Source organism: Apodemus sylvaticus, chromosome 2, assembly GCF_947179515.1.
Source record: "Apodemus sylvaticus chromosome 2, mApoSyl1.1, whole genome shotgun sequence".
Lineage (NCBI taxonomy): Eukaryota > Metazoa > Chordata > Mammalia > Rodentia > Muridae > Apodemus > Apodemus sylvaticus.
Window position 1 is genome coordinate 57,586,262 of NC_067473.1, and position 14,700 is coordinate 57,600,961.

General features: G+C 38.1%; 1 protein-coding gene across 3 annotated transcripts in view; it reads left to right on the top strand.

Moving 5' to 3' along the window:
• Exoc4 (exocyst complex component 4) overlaps nt 1-14,700 on the top strand; it is a 772,455-nt gene that overhangs the window by 311,474 nt on the left and 446,281 nt on the right. The gene's annotated exons all lie outside the window — the stretch shown is intronic.

The following is a 14,700-nucleotide window of genomic DNA, read 5'->3' on the forward strand; positions in this document are numbered from 1 at the left end:
GCCCAATATTCATCCCCCAGGAGAAATTATGTATTTTATCTACTGGAAAGCAATGCCTTCTGCCATGGACAAGGCATTTATTTGTTTAAATACATAAATCCACCTAGGGTGTAATAGCCCAATCATTGGGGACCTGACCATGTGGCAGCATTTAGATTCATGACACTCAGAGTCTAAGTTCACTCCAAGAACAAAAAATGAAATATCATGTAAACAAAGTGAACACTTACCTTTTCTCTGGTCTTCTTCCGTGCCCTTTACGCCATATCCTTTACAGATCTTAAATGGCACCCTACAACTAGATAAAGTGCTTGCTTATGATTTTGTTTCAGGAATAATACTTTACTGGCTCTTGGTTCACTATTAACATAGTGCTGTCCTCCTTTATTCTCTATTTATTTATATGAAATCAGATGGCAAAATGAAAAAAAGAAAGACCTAGTGTTTTATTATACCATTTTTAGATCTTTTGCTATCATTAGCTTGAAAAGCATGCATAGGTAGTCCCCGGCAACTCTGCAGCTTAGCTTTCATTGTTAGCTCTGAAAGGTTGTGTAAAAATTTTCTTCTATTTCTAAGTTGCTGATAGAAAATTGTTAATGATCCTATTTAATCATCTCTTTGGGAAAGTAAATTTTTCAGGTCTCATAAATGAACCTAAACATAATGTAGAGTACACTGAATGACCATTGCCTTTCAGGGATTAAGTGGATGTAGTTCTGGGAATTGGTTTATGCAATTTGAATGTCCTTTGCTATGGCTATAAGACAGAGACACATAGGCATGCTGTTGTAGTGGATTGTGTAATCCTGAGTGTGTACTGTGGGACTGTTACACATAGCACTTGAAATTTTCTTACTTAGAAAACTGATGTTCTTCTCCTAAATATATACCAAAGATAGCATCACTATGTCTGGACTTGAGTATTCAAAGACTGCTTGTAAAGCGTTTTCTGTGAGTCCTGTGGTGCATTCGTGAATTCACCTAGGACCATCTGGAGATTCACTGAGTGGCCTTTCTAACCATTAAATTAAGATACTGTTAAGACTTAAACATGCATTTAAAATGGGAAAATATTTGTTTTCATTCCAGTGAATCTGGCAATCTTCATTTGTTGTAAAAACGCAGAAGAGAAAAATGCACTATGAGCAGTTATCACTTAAAGCTGTAGTCAGCTGTGGGCCGGATATTTGTCTCATTACAAATAATGCAGGAGAATGAAACACATATGGGCAAGAAGATATTTATTTAGGCAAGAGTGAAAATGATACATGATTGTTCTGGTTGTGGACCTTGGCAGTTCTTCATTCACTTCAGTATCTAGTGTTTTCTATCTGAAATGAATTCTTGTCATCCTTACCCAGAAGGCATAACCTTCAGGGCCTGGGATAAACCAGCTACAAATCTATGAGCCATGGGCCATCTTACTTTCTGTATCACTAATATGCATGCAGTTATAAATGGGATTGGGTTTGTTTGGAGGGAAGTACTCTGAAAAGAATAGCTGAGGAAGTTAGCTCTGTTGGGTAATATTCATGCTGGGTATTCATGGTGGAAGCTCTCAAACTTTCAAAGTCTCTTCTGCTTCTAGGTTTCCTTTCAATCCATGCCTCCCACAGGTTGAGAGACTGGTTGTTATACCCTCATATGTTGCGTTTCTAAAATTCCTTTTGAGTGGATTTTTAAATTAGTTTAGAATCATATTTTGGGGAAACATAATGAAATAGAAAATATTCTTAAAAATAGTACACAAAGTATTTTATTAATTAAATAATAACAGATAAGGTCCATGTATCATTTTAATTATTTAAATGACAATATCTACATTCTAACCTCTAATTTCAAAATCTATGTTTTATTTGAATACTTAAGTACATAGTAAAATTTAATAGCTTTACATTTTTATTTGGTAATACCTAGCTATACATTACATAAAAATAATGTCCTTGTAGGAAGAATAGGTGTAGTACATTAACTTAGTGATTGTCTATAAACCACTATGGCAAAACTATCCCAGCCTGAGAAGAGAAATATTTTAGAATGAATAGTCAGAACTATTAAAGGAGAACCAGATTGGTCAAAGCTTTTTCCCTTGGTACATGCTTCCTCCCGTGAATCAAAAGAGGAGAGTCTGAGAGTCTTCTTGGGCTTTTAGGCAAAATTGTATATAATGCCAGCAAACTCTGTATAATGTGCAATGGAATAAAACAGAGTTGTTTATGAGAAATGGAGCATAGAAAGAAAAGGTTCCTGCATTTGAAGAGCATTTCCTCAGTCTGGCGGTTCCTCAGACAACTGGACATGACAGGTTCCGGAGGACCCTGCTATACCTCTCCTGGGCATATACCCAAAGGATTCCCAGGCATGCAATAAAGACACATGCTCCATTATATTCATAGCAGCCTTATTTATAATAGCCAGAAGCTGGAAAGAACCCAGATGTCCCTCAAAGGAGAAATGGATACAGAAAATGTGGTATATTTACACAGTGGAATACTACTCAGCAATTAAAAACAATGAATTCACAAAATTTTTTAGGCAAATGGTTTGATCTGGAAAATATCATCCTAAGTGAGGTAACCCAATCACAAAAGAATATACATGGAATGCAATCTCTGATAAATGGATATTAATTAGCCCAGAAGCTCTGAATACCGAAGGCACAAATTGCATAACAAATGACTTCCATGAAGAAGTATGGAGAGGGTCCTGATCCTGGAAAGGATTGATCTAGCATTGGAGGGGAATATAAAGACAGAGAAAAAGGAGGGAGGTGATTGGAGAATGTGTGGAGAGAAGAAGGTTTATGGAATATATCGGGAGGGAGAATCTGGGAAAGGGGAAATCATTTGGAATGTAAACAAAGAATATAGAAAATAAAAATATATATATTAAAAAAAGAAGAGCATTTTCCTTCCTTCCTTCTTTCCTTCCTTTCTTCCCTCCTTTTTTCCTTCCTTCCTTCCTTCCTTCCTTCCTTCCTCTCTTCCTTCCTTTTTTCCTTCCTTCCTTCCTTCCTTCCTTCCTTCCTTCCTTCCACCCAGCAGTTATTCTCATGGTCTCAACAGGGATAAGCAGCACATGAGAAGGGAGGTTTCTGTTTTTCTGGGGCTGACATTTGTTTTTATAGAATCTGATAGACATGGATTGAGCTAGCAGATTGGGTTGTGGGAAGAACTAATGAGAAACATGAGTCAGTTGAAGAGAGTGCTTTTTAGCTTTTTATCAGGATGCCAAAATTGTTGAGAAAAACAGCTTTACAAAAAAATGCACATGATTTCAGAAATTACAGCGACCATTTGTCCATCTAGAATGGATTCTGAATGGCCCATAGTCTCCTTTGGTTGTGGTCAGCTTGTCTTTGCCCTGGATGCCAGCTATAGGTCCATGAGTGTTGCCTGCTCCCTCCACCTCCTCCCCCAACCCCAGTGTGCTCTCAGCACACGTCTCCTCACAGGCCTCCCAGTGCTATTATTTTCTTCTGTTTGTTTTCTGTCTATCTTTATTCTATCTTATCCGTACAGTTTAAATCATGCATTTGTTGGGTCCTTGGCCTACTTTGGATTTTTTCCCCTTTAGCTGCAATAGAAAATGGTATTTGGTTATTGTATTTTCTATTGTAAAAATAAAATTTATAATGATTTTATGTGTAGCATTTGGAGAGAAATGGCTATTTTCTGATGTGAAACATTATATTGAGGCTGGACAAGGCAACCCAGTATGAGGGAAATTGGTCTGTAATTCTCTTTCTTTATTCAGTCTTTGTGTGGTATCGGTATCAGGTGACTGTGGACTCATAAGATGAGTTTTGCAATAGTCCTTCTGTTTCTATTTTGTGGAATAATTTGGGGAGTATTGATATTAGCTCTTCTTTCAAAGTCTGGTAGAATTTTATGGTAGAACTCTCTGGCACTGAACATTTTTTGGTTGGCAGACTTTTAATGAGGGCTTCTAGTTTCTTGGGGCGTATAGGTATATTTAAACTGTTTACCTGATCTTGGTTGAACTTTGGTAAATAGTATCTAACAAGAGATTTTTCCATTCTTTTAGATTTTCCAATTTTTTTGGAGTACAGTTTTATGAAGTATGACCTAATGATTCTAGGGATTTTCTATGTGTCTGTTGTTAAATCCTCATTTTTTATTCTGATTGTGATAATTGGATATTCTGTCTCTGCTTATATTTAGTTTAGATAGTTTGTCAATAACTTGTTGATTTTTCAAAGAACCAACTCTTTGTTTCATTCATTCCTTGTGTTCCTCACTTTGTTTCTATTTTATTGATTTCAGCCCTGATTTTGATTATTTCCTGTCATCTATGTCTCTTGGTGTATGTTTGCTTTTTTTGTTTGTTTGTTTGTTTGTTTGTTTGTTTGTTTGTTTTTTGTTCTAGACCTTTCTGTTGCATTGTTATATTCCTAGTGTAAAATCTCTCTAATTTCTTTATGAAGGGACTTAGGGCTATGAATTCTCAGCACCAATTCCATTGTGTTTCATAAATTTGAGTATGTTGTGCATTCATTTTCATTGACTTCCAGGAAGCCTTTAATTTCTTCCTTCATCCAGTGGTCATTTAGTCGAGAGTTTTTCAGTTTTCATCAGTGTAGTGGTTTAAATAGGTTTGGCTCTTATAGATTCATTCATGTGTTCTAATGCTTGATCTTAGGGAGTGGCACTGTTAGGAGGTGCGGCCTTATTGGAGTAGGTGTGGCCTTTTTGGAGGTATTTTATGAATCAGAGTCTCCTGGCTTCTCTCAGATCAAGATGTTGAACTCTTGGCTTCTTCAGCACCAAATCTGCCTGTACAATACCCTGCTTCTCACCATGATGTATGATGATAATACACTGAACTTTTGAAACTGTAATCCAGTCCCAATTAAATGTTTGCCTTTATAACACTTGACTTGGTCATGGTGTGCCTTTACACCAATACAACCCTAAGACAGAAGTTGATTCCAAAAGTCTGGTATTTCTGTGATAGGCCTGACCATACTTTTGTTTGGAGAAGTGTGGATGATAGGACTTTGGAAAGCAGTATAATGCTGTAAGTGGGGCTTAATGGGTCATTTAGTAGAAGCATGGAAGACAGTGATGCTAAGAGTGATTGGGACTATGGAGGCCTGGCTCAAGAGATTTCAGAATAGAGGATTTTAGTATCTTGCCAGAAATTATTCTTGTGATATTTTGGTGAAGACCATGGCTGACTTTTCCCTCCTCCAAAGAGTTCTGTGAGGCTAAGGTAAAGAGATTTAGATTAATCGCATTGACAAAAAAAAGTCTCAAAATACCCTATCATAGACTCTATTCTGTGGTTCACTTTTAAAAAGAGCATTTTGATCAAGCCTACCAAGCTTAGAAAGGTCAAATGCAAGGGGTATAGTTCAAGGATTAAAGGAGCACCAGGAAAGGCTAAATTCTGTGTTCAAGGATATTTGGTACAATTAAGGGAATGGTGACCAAAGGGTAAGATACCACACAGCTAGGCTTGTTAGTTATGCACCTGCAATTAAACAAGACCTATAGAAGCTTAAGTCCTGGTGAGGTGGCTGACACCTTAATTCAGGAAACAAAGGCATGCAAATCTCTACATTCAAGATTAGTCTTCAGAGCAAGTTCTAGGGCAGCTAGGTTTAAACAGTGAAATCTTTGGAAAACAGAAAACTGGTGATTTTATTATAAAACAGGGGGGACTGTATTCCAGCCCCAGCAAGCATCAGAACTTGGCCATGTGGCTCTAGTTTTAAAGTCAGAAATAGAAGGGGTTACTTGAACAATTGTTGCTGATGAGCTGAAGCTAAGAAACTAGCTGTGAAAAGACCAGGATCACTGTGGTGAATTCTTCTGGAAAGTGTTTTCTGAGAGCACAGAGAAGCTATGTTCCAGAGATAAATATGTGCTGGCAGCCAGACTTAGTTATATATGTAAATCACCCAGGTAGAACTGGTTTTGAAGACATGGAGGGGACATGGCGAGTAGCTGAGGCTTGGCAATGTAAGAGGCCAGGGGAGGCCAATGATGAAGGTGCAATCTCAGTTGCATTTGGTGGTCCAAGATTGAAGGGATCATGCAGTGAGTTGAGGCTTAGCACCATGAAGAACACATATGAAAGGCTGTTGATGAAAGTCCAGCACACTTGCAGCAGAAGACCTCCATCATTTTGGAGATGCCAGTACCATGGAATGACTACCATGAACAACACCCACAGCAGTAGAGCAGTGCCAACCAAAGTTACATTGTAGCATGCTACTGAGCAGAAGTAGCAAAGTGAACCAAGCCCTTTCCAGAAGCCCACAAGATCATGTGTAGAGCCCAGACATTGGAACAGAAAGCTGCAAAGCTGAAGTTGCTTTGGAGCTCCCAAAATATTAGAGATACAAGAGCCTTGGGATACCTGCCTAGGAGAGCTGCTAACAGAGTGGAACCAGTCCAAAAAAAAAAGAATTATTTTGAGGTAAACAAAGCTGAAAGAATTTGGATCAGACATGGAGATGCAGTTTGGTGCTTGCCCAGCTGGTTTTTGTGTTTTCTTTGGTCCAGTGTTTTTTAACTGTGATATTTTGGAATGGTAGTATATATCTTATGATGTTGGAAATATGTGATCTGCTTTTTGATTTTGATTTTATGGGGATTACAGATAAGAGAGTGCATATATCTCAGAAGAATCTTTGAACTTTTAAACATTGTTCAGACTGTGATAGACTGGAGACCTTTGTAGTTGGACTAAATGTATTTTGCATTATGCATGGCAATTCCTGTAGGGGTCAGGGAGTGGAATGTGGTAGTTTGAATAGGTTTGGCCCCATGTGTTTGAATGCTTGGCCATAGGAAATAGTACTATTAGGATTATGGCCTTATTGGAGGAAATGCATCAATCTGAGTCTTCTCCTGGCTGCCTTCAAGTTAAGATCTAGAACTCCTGGATCCTCTAGTACCATATCTACACATTGCCATGCTTCCTACCATATCAATAATGGTCTTAACCTTTGTAACTGTAAGGCAGCCCCAATATGTTTGCTTTATAAGTGTTGCTTTAGTCATAGTGTCTCTTTACACCAGTAAAACCCTAAATAAGACAATGAGTTTGTAAGCATTTTGTTGTTTGTATTTTTGTTGAAAACCACTCTTAATATATGATGGACTGATAAGATACAGATTATTTCTTTTTCTTTTTCTTTCTTTCTTTTTTCTTTCTTTCTATTCTTTTTTCTTTTCTTTCTTTCCCTTTTTTGTATCTATTGACACTTCCTGTTTTACCAAGTAAAAGGTCAATATTGGATAAGTTTCTATGAGGTACTAAAAAGGTATATTCTTTTGTGTTTGGGTGAAATGTTCTGTAGTTATCTGTTATATCCAGATTGATTCATAAACTTTGTAAGTTTCATTATTTCTTTGTTTAGTTTCTGTCTCGATCTTTTGTCTGTGAGGGTGAAGTGTGGTTAATGTTTGGAGTTCAATGTGTGATTTAATGTTTAGTAATATTTCTTTGACAAATGTGGGTTCCATTGTGTTTGTGGTTTAGATACTCAGAATTGAGACATCATCTTGTTAGATTTTTCTTCCGACGAGTACAAAGTGTCTTCTCCCTCTCTTTTAATTTATTTTGATTAGAATTCTATTTTGTTAGATATTATAATGGCTATACCAGCTTGGGTACATTTGCTTAGAAAATATTTTTCTAATCCTCTACTCTAAAGTCATGTCCAAAGGTATGCTTTTATGCATCAGAAAGATGGATCCTGTTTTTGCAGCCGTTCTATTACCTGTGTCTTTTTATTGTATAATTGAGTACATTGATATTGAGAGATATTAATGATTAATGAATGTTAATTCCTGTTATTTTGTGGTGATGGTTGTGGTAGTAGTAATTGTGTGTGTGTGTGTGTGTGTGTGGGTGTGTACTGTTAACCATTTCTGTTTTCCAAGAGCAATTATTTTCACCTTAACTTTGTGATGGTTATCAACATGTAACACACCAGTTTTCATTATTGTCACATTCATTGGTGAGCTCTAGAGCATTAAAAGTCAAGGTCCTTGCATCTTTTTCCACACTCCATTAGTCTAAGTTGTAAAACTTGATCTAAGTCTAGCCTTAGCAAGGGGAGGAGGATCGACTCTCTTTTATAACTCCTATTGTTGTCCAGAACATAATCATGGTTCTTTAGATGAAACGATATGGTGCATAATGAAAAAAGGTCCAGTTTTCCTACTTATGTATTATATGTGAAATATTCTTTTCTGTACCCGACAAATCATCTACATCAATGTTAGTGAATAGTGCTCTGTCAGTTGAGCTCCTCATAGTTCCCCTTCAGCAGTTGGATCTGTTTTGCTGTAAGATATTAAGAAGAATGTCCTTGGTTGCAGTGTTATTCCCCCGCTACTTGACTGAATGTGATTCAAAGCATGTAGGATGACCTTGTCATAACACACTCTTGTGTGGTCAGGCTCCTTCACATTCTTATCACCAAGAGAAACACACCTTTATTTCATCTGTGACTGATCGATGATCCAAAATGATAGCCATTGTTATCACTGTAGCTACAGAATGACAGAAAGGACAAAACAAGAATGACATATACCATTTATTTTTTCAGGAAGGTTTTAAAATGGAAGCACATTAGATTGTTGTTTATGTTGTATTAGCCTAAGCTAACCCAATGTAACTTTAGGGCAGAGCCATATATATACAGTTGTAATTCAAAGATACTCAAGCAACAGGCAAAAGAGAATAATTATTTGTCATAAGTAATAGTCTCTTCCCCCATTTAGTCACCTGCAAATTGTGTTACTAGACAGAGGTCCAATTACTTAATATTTGAATTTATTTGCCTCAACTTGACCTTTTGAAAGCGGTGGTATTCTCAGTAGATTAATGTCCAATATGTGTGTGGCTGTTTGGCTAGCATGCTAGCCATGTGTACACAATTTTATTGACTACTTAAAATGTGGCTAAAGTACTAATTAACAGAATTTGCAATTTTGCTGAGTTTAAAATGTCTGATTCAGTCACTGGAAAGTTTTTATCATTTCTGGAACAACTTTACATGTGACTTATTATTAAACTAAATTTTATGGAATTTAAAAACAAATGAGTACTTCTAATAAAAATGTAACATCTGAAGCTATTTTGCTTTAAGTATAAAGTGGGACTTGATTTTAAAAAGTTATTATAAAAGTATAATCTCACAATTTTTAATCTTCAGCTACACTATGATATGGTCTTTATAGGTTAAAGATAATAGTCACTAATAAAATTCATCTTCTGCTTCTATTTAGTTCCTGAAAATTTAAAATGGTATGTAGAACTCACGTCATATTTCCAGTAATCAGCACATTAGAAGGCTTCATTGTTTTAACACAGGACTTGACCTCTTAGTATCTTTGGTTTCTGAGGCACTGAAAGTTTCTCTTTGCATGTTTATGAATTGTAACACTTGTGCATATGTGTTTGTTCCCACACTGTCGCTGTAGCAACAGAACAGAACACCAATAACTTATGCTCTAAGATCAAGAATTGACAAATGGGATCTCATAAAATTACAAAGTTTCTGTAAGGCAAAGGACACCATCAAAAGGATAAAATGGCAACCAACAAATTGGGTAAAGATCTTCACCAACCCTACATCTGATAGAGGGCTAATATCCAATATATACAAAGAACTCAAGAAGTTAGACACCAGGGAACCAAATAACCCTATTAAAAAATGGGGTATAGACTTAAACAAAAAATTTTCACCTGAAGAAATTCAGATGGCTGAGAAGCACCTTAAGAAATGCTCAAAATCATTAGCCATTAGGGAAATGCAAATCAAAACAACCCTGAGATTTCACTTCACACCAGTCAGAATGGCTAAGGTTAAAAACTCAAGAGACAGCAGGTGTTGGTGAGGATGTGGAGAAAGAGGAACACTCTTTCACTGCTGGTGGGATTGTAAGATGGTACAACCACTCTGGAAATCAGTCTGGCAGTTCCTAAGAAAACTAGACATGACATTTCCGGAAGACCCTGCTATACCTCTCCTGGGCATGTACCCAGAGGATTCCCCAGCATGCAATAAAGACACATGCTCCATTATGTTCATAGCAGCCTTATTTATAATATCTAGAAGCTGGAAAGAACCCAGCGGTCCCTCAATGGAGGAATGGATACAGAAAATGTGGTATATTTACACAATGGAATACTACTCAGCAATTAAAAACAATGAATTCATGAATTCTTTTAGGCAAATGGATGGAACTGGAAAATATCATCCTAAGCGGGATATCACAGTCACAAAAGAATACTCATGGAATGCAATCATTGATAAGTGGATATTAGTTAGCCCTGATGCTCTGAACACTGAAGATACAATTAGCATATCAAATGATTCCCATGAAGAAGGAAGAAGAGGGCCCTAATCCTGGAAAGGCTTGATCCAGTATGGTAGGAGAGTACCAGGACAGAGAAAAGGGAGAGGGAAAGATAGGAGACTGGATGGAGAGAAGAGGACTTATGGGACATATGGGGAGAGGGGAACTGGTGAAGGGGAAAACTTTTGGATTGTAAACAAAGAATATAGAAAATAAAAAATATATATAAAAAATAAAAATGAAAGAATAAAAGAAATGTTTATTTATTTACTCATTCATTTATTTATTCATTTAATTTACAACCCAATATCAGTCCTTCCTATCCCCCCACTACCCTATCATGTAAATCTTTCCTCCATTCCATCTTCCCCTTCTTCTTTGAGATGGGGAAGCTCCTCTATGGGTGTCACCCGCCTCCCCCTCCAACACACGCGCACATGCGCGCGCGCGCGCGCGCGCACACACACACACACACACACACACACCAAGTTGCTGTGGGTCTTAGAACATCCTCTCACACTGAAGCTATATGAGGTGATCCATGTAGGAACATGGGATCCACAGGAGGCAGGCAACAGGCAAAGGGACAGCCCTGGTTCTAGTTGTTGGACAACCTGCCTGAAGACAGAGCTGCTCATCTGCTCATATGTATAGGATGCATAGGCCCAGCATGCTCTTGCTCTTTGGTTGGTGGTTCAGTCTCTGGGAGCCCCCAAGGGTCCACGTTAGTGGACTCTGTTAGTCTACTGTGGAGTCCCTGCCTTCTTCTCGTCCCTCAATCCTTCTCCCATCTCCTCAGTAAGGCTTCCTGAGGTTCATCTTATGTTTGGGTGTGAGACTCTACATCTCTTTCCATTGGCTGTTGGGTGGAACTTCTCACAGGACAGTTATGCTAGGTTTCTGTAGGCAACAGATTTTGGGGTAGCTCCCACTCAAATTTTTCCAGACTCACATGAAGACCAAGCTGTATATCTACTCTGTGTGTGTGTGTGTGTGTGTGTGTGTGTGTGTGTGTGAGAGAGAGAGAGAGAGAGAGAGAGAGAGACCTAGGTCCAGTCCATGTATGTTCGTTGTTAGGGTGTCCAGTCTCTCAGAGCACCAAGGTCCAGGTTAGTTGTTTCTGTTGGGCTTCTTGTGGATTTCCTATCCCTTTAGGGGCTGCAGTCCTTCCTCCTATTCTTGTGTAAGAGTCCCCGAGCTCCATGTGCTGTTTGCCTCTGGGTATCTGCATCTCTCTGAGTCAGGTGTTGGGTTGAACCTCTCAAAAGACAGCCAGGCTACAAGTTTTAAAGATGAATAAAGCCGTCTTTTATGTTCTTACCATATTGTCTTGTTGTATGCTATTTCCCCCCACATTTCTGTTTCAAGAGTCTTTTCTCTCCCCCTTGCCAAGATATTCTCCAACTTCTCCTTAATCTTTGCTAGCCTTAATTAATTAATTTAGTTAATTCTGTTTGAAAGCTAATTGTGTCGTTTCATCTTCATGTTATGACCTTAGTGAATATGATGCTTTTTCTTTGTCTTTGATGATAAATCTATATTAGACTTTCTAACATTCACTTTCACATCATCCGTGTGTACTTTCTGGACACTGGTTTGTTCTAAGGTAGAATAACAGAAACAAAATATTTTCCTTGATGTTGTATGATGTGTGCTCTGTTCAAAACTTATTTCATTATTTTGGTGTGTATGATGAGGGAGCAAGGGAAAGAGATATGGTGTTTATTCCGTATAGCACAAATTTATGTTCACGTTGACATTATTTTTCAGAATAGCACACAAGCAAATTACAGAGCAGTAATAAGTGCAGGACTTTTGTGATCTTGAAATAGTCCATGGAGTGTCTTCCATTTCTAGCCACAGATTGGGTTTTGCTCATGTGCTCCCCTTGGGCTTCATGTTTTCTTTATGACAGCACTGGTAAGAGTTGCTTTACCTCAATTCTTGTGATACTCCCCGAGAGTGTCATTGTAAAGGCAGTTTGGACATTGAGTCCCTGCCTTACTGTAAAGGATTCCCTTTCTTTTCTTTTTTTTTTTTAATTCGATATAATTTATTTACATTTCAAATAATTTCCCCTTTTCTAGCCCCCCACTCCCCAAAAGTCCCATAAGCCCCCTTCTCTCCCCCTGTCCTCCCACCCACCCCTTCCCACTTCCCTGTTCTGGTTTTGCTGAATACTGCTTCACTGAGTCTTTCCAGAACAAGGGGCCACTCTCCCTTTCTTCTTGTACCTCATTTGATGTGTAGATTATGTTTTGGGTATTCCAGTTTTCTAGGTTAATATCCACTTATTAGTGAGTGCATACCATGATTCACCTTTTGAGTCTGGGTTACCTCACTTAGTATGATGTTTCTTAATGAAATAAAAACTGTACTGTCTACCACTTTTCTGAGTGCCAGTGTGGAAGTCACGGGAAGAACTTCACTAAAGAGAACGGCACCCATTTCCAAAGGTTAAAGGAGAGGCAAGGGAAATGTAAAATGATTTAGAAAATACGTCATTGTTTGCCTTCACATGCGCATCTCTCATGGTCTAAGATTTGTAATTCAAGAATCAAAAGTACAGAAAGTTAAAAAAAAAAAAGAATACATCTGGTAGAGAGTAAAATAAGTTTTAGAATTTTGTGGTGAATGTCCCTCATATTTTATCAGGCAGAAAAGTGTCTATCCCTTCTTCCAGTGTAGAGTTCTTGATTTAAGCACTGTTAACTTAGTTTCCTAACAGTACAATGTTCATTCTGGAAATCTAAGAATAGTTTCTTTAGAACATTTCCAGTATGACAGGAAAAACACAAACTTAATATACGTTAGTAACCAAGTTTGCTACGAATCATTTATCCTGGGAATAACCACCTAAAGATTGTTCTGGCATGAGTTCACAGAAATACAGAAATAAATGGTTCATTGGTATGCTTTGCCTTGTTTATGTGTTATCTTTCTAAAGTCAATAAAAGGATGCAGATCACTCGTGGTACATGCCTTTAATTGCAACACTTGGAGGCAGATCTCTCTAAATTCAAAGCCAACCTGGTCTACACAGTTCCAGGACAGTCAGAGCTATACAGATAAACCCTATCTCAAAAACCAAACCAAACCAACCAAATAAGAGGGTGGTGGTGGTGGTGGTGGTGGTGGTGGTGGTGGTGGTGGTGGTGGTAATGATGGTGATGATGGTAATAGTTTCTTTGTTTTGTTCTTTTTCCTTAACCCCCTTATGATCAAGGTTGTTCTGTCAGAGGTACATTGATTCTATTTCTTATTTTGAAACTCATGGAAGTGCTGAGTTTTTTGATTGATAGTATCCTTGGTTTGGGTTACTGTCTTAGAGTAGTGGCAGTTCTACTAGAAAGGAGGACCACTTCCAATTTTTAGTGGCAAGTTTAGGTGAAATAATCCATTTCTTTCCAGTCTAATAGTTTGTAATCTCTAAACTGTTGATCTAGAAAAATCAACAAAAGCCCTTGTGACAGCCTCCTTTTTGCCATCTCATGGCCCTCTCCCCTTTCTTCCTGTTTCTGTGTAGTTGAGGGAACAGAAAGCTGTGTGACTAGAGAGCCTGTGGAGAGATCTGCTGGTGAGCACCTTTTCCATCTCCTCCCCCACCATCAGAACTGCTCCACTATGTTCTTTCTGCACTAGCAATTGAGGCAGCTGCTGTGTCTTAAGGTCTCATCATGTCCTATATCTTACCAGGACACTGCCTAAAAATAGAACTAGTGGCAGAGTTAAGTCAAGCTACCTAGTTTCACGAACATCTGGGATTTGTGTCTATTGCCAGCCAAGACTTGGCACTGAAAAATGGTCTGAACCAAATTTTAGTATAAAAGAAAGTCTGCACACCATCCTCTGAGGCCCAGGGCAATTCAATCCAGATCCTGCACCTGCCCAGACAGCTGGCTACTAGTTTATGGGTTCGCATATCCCAGTAAGCTTGTTGACAAAACAGTGTTGTTTGTATGACTCCATGCCCAAACGTGGGGAGTGATCTGTGTGTACATGGATATCTGTCTCTGTGTCTGTGTAATTGAATGCATTCATGCTCTCCTATTCAGAGGTGGTATTTGGAATCATAAACAAATTTTCAGCTATTGACAGTGTGTATATGTGTACATATAAATGGTATGTACAGCTCTTGGTGCTTTTCTAAATTGGATGCAGCATGATGCTGACACACTGACTCTTATGAAATTGGTTTTCATTAAAGTCTGCAGGTTGTTCTTGTACTGGCAATGGCTTTGATTAAGCACTGTATTAGGGTCATATCCTGGAATAACAGCATTTTGAAATCCCTGGCTGTTTGTGAAAGAATTGTGATTAAAGTTCTGGCTGTTTTCCCGTGATTACTGAT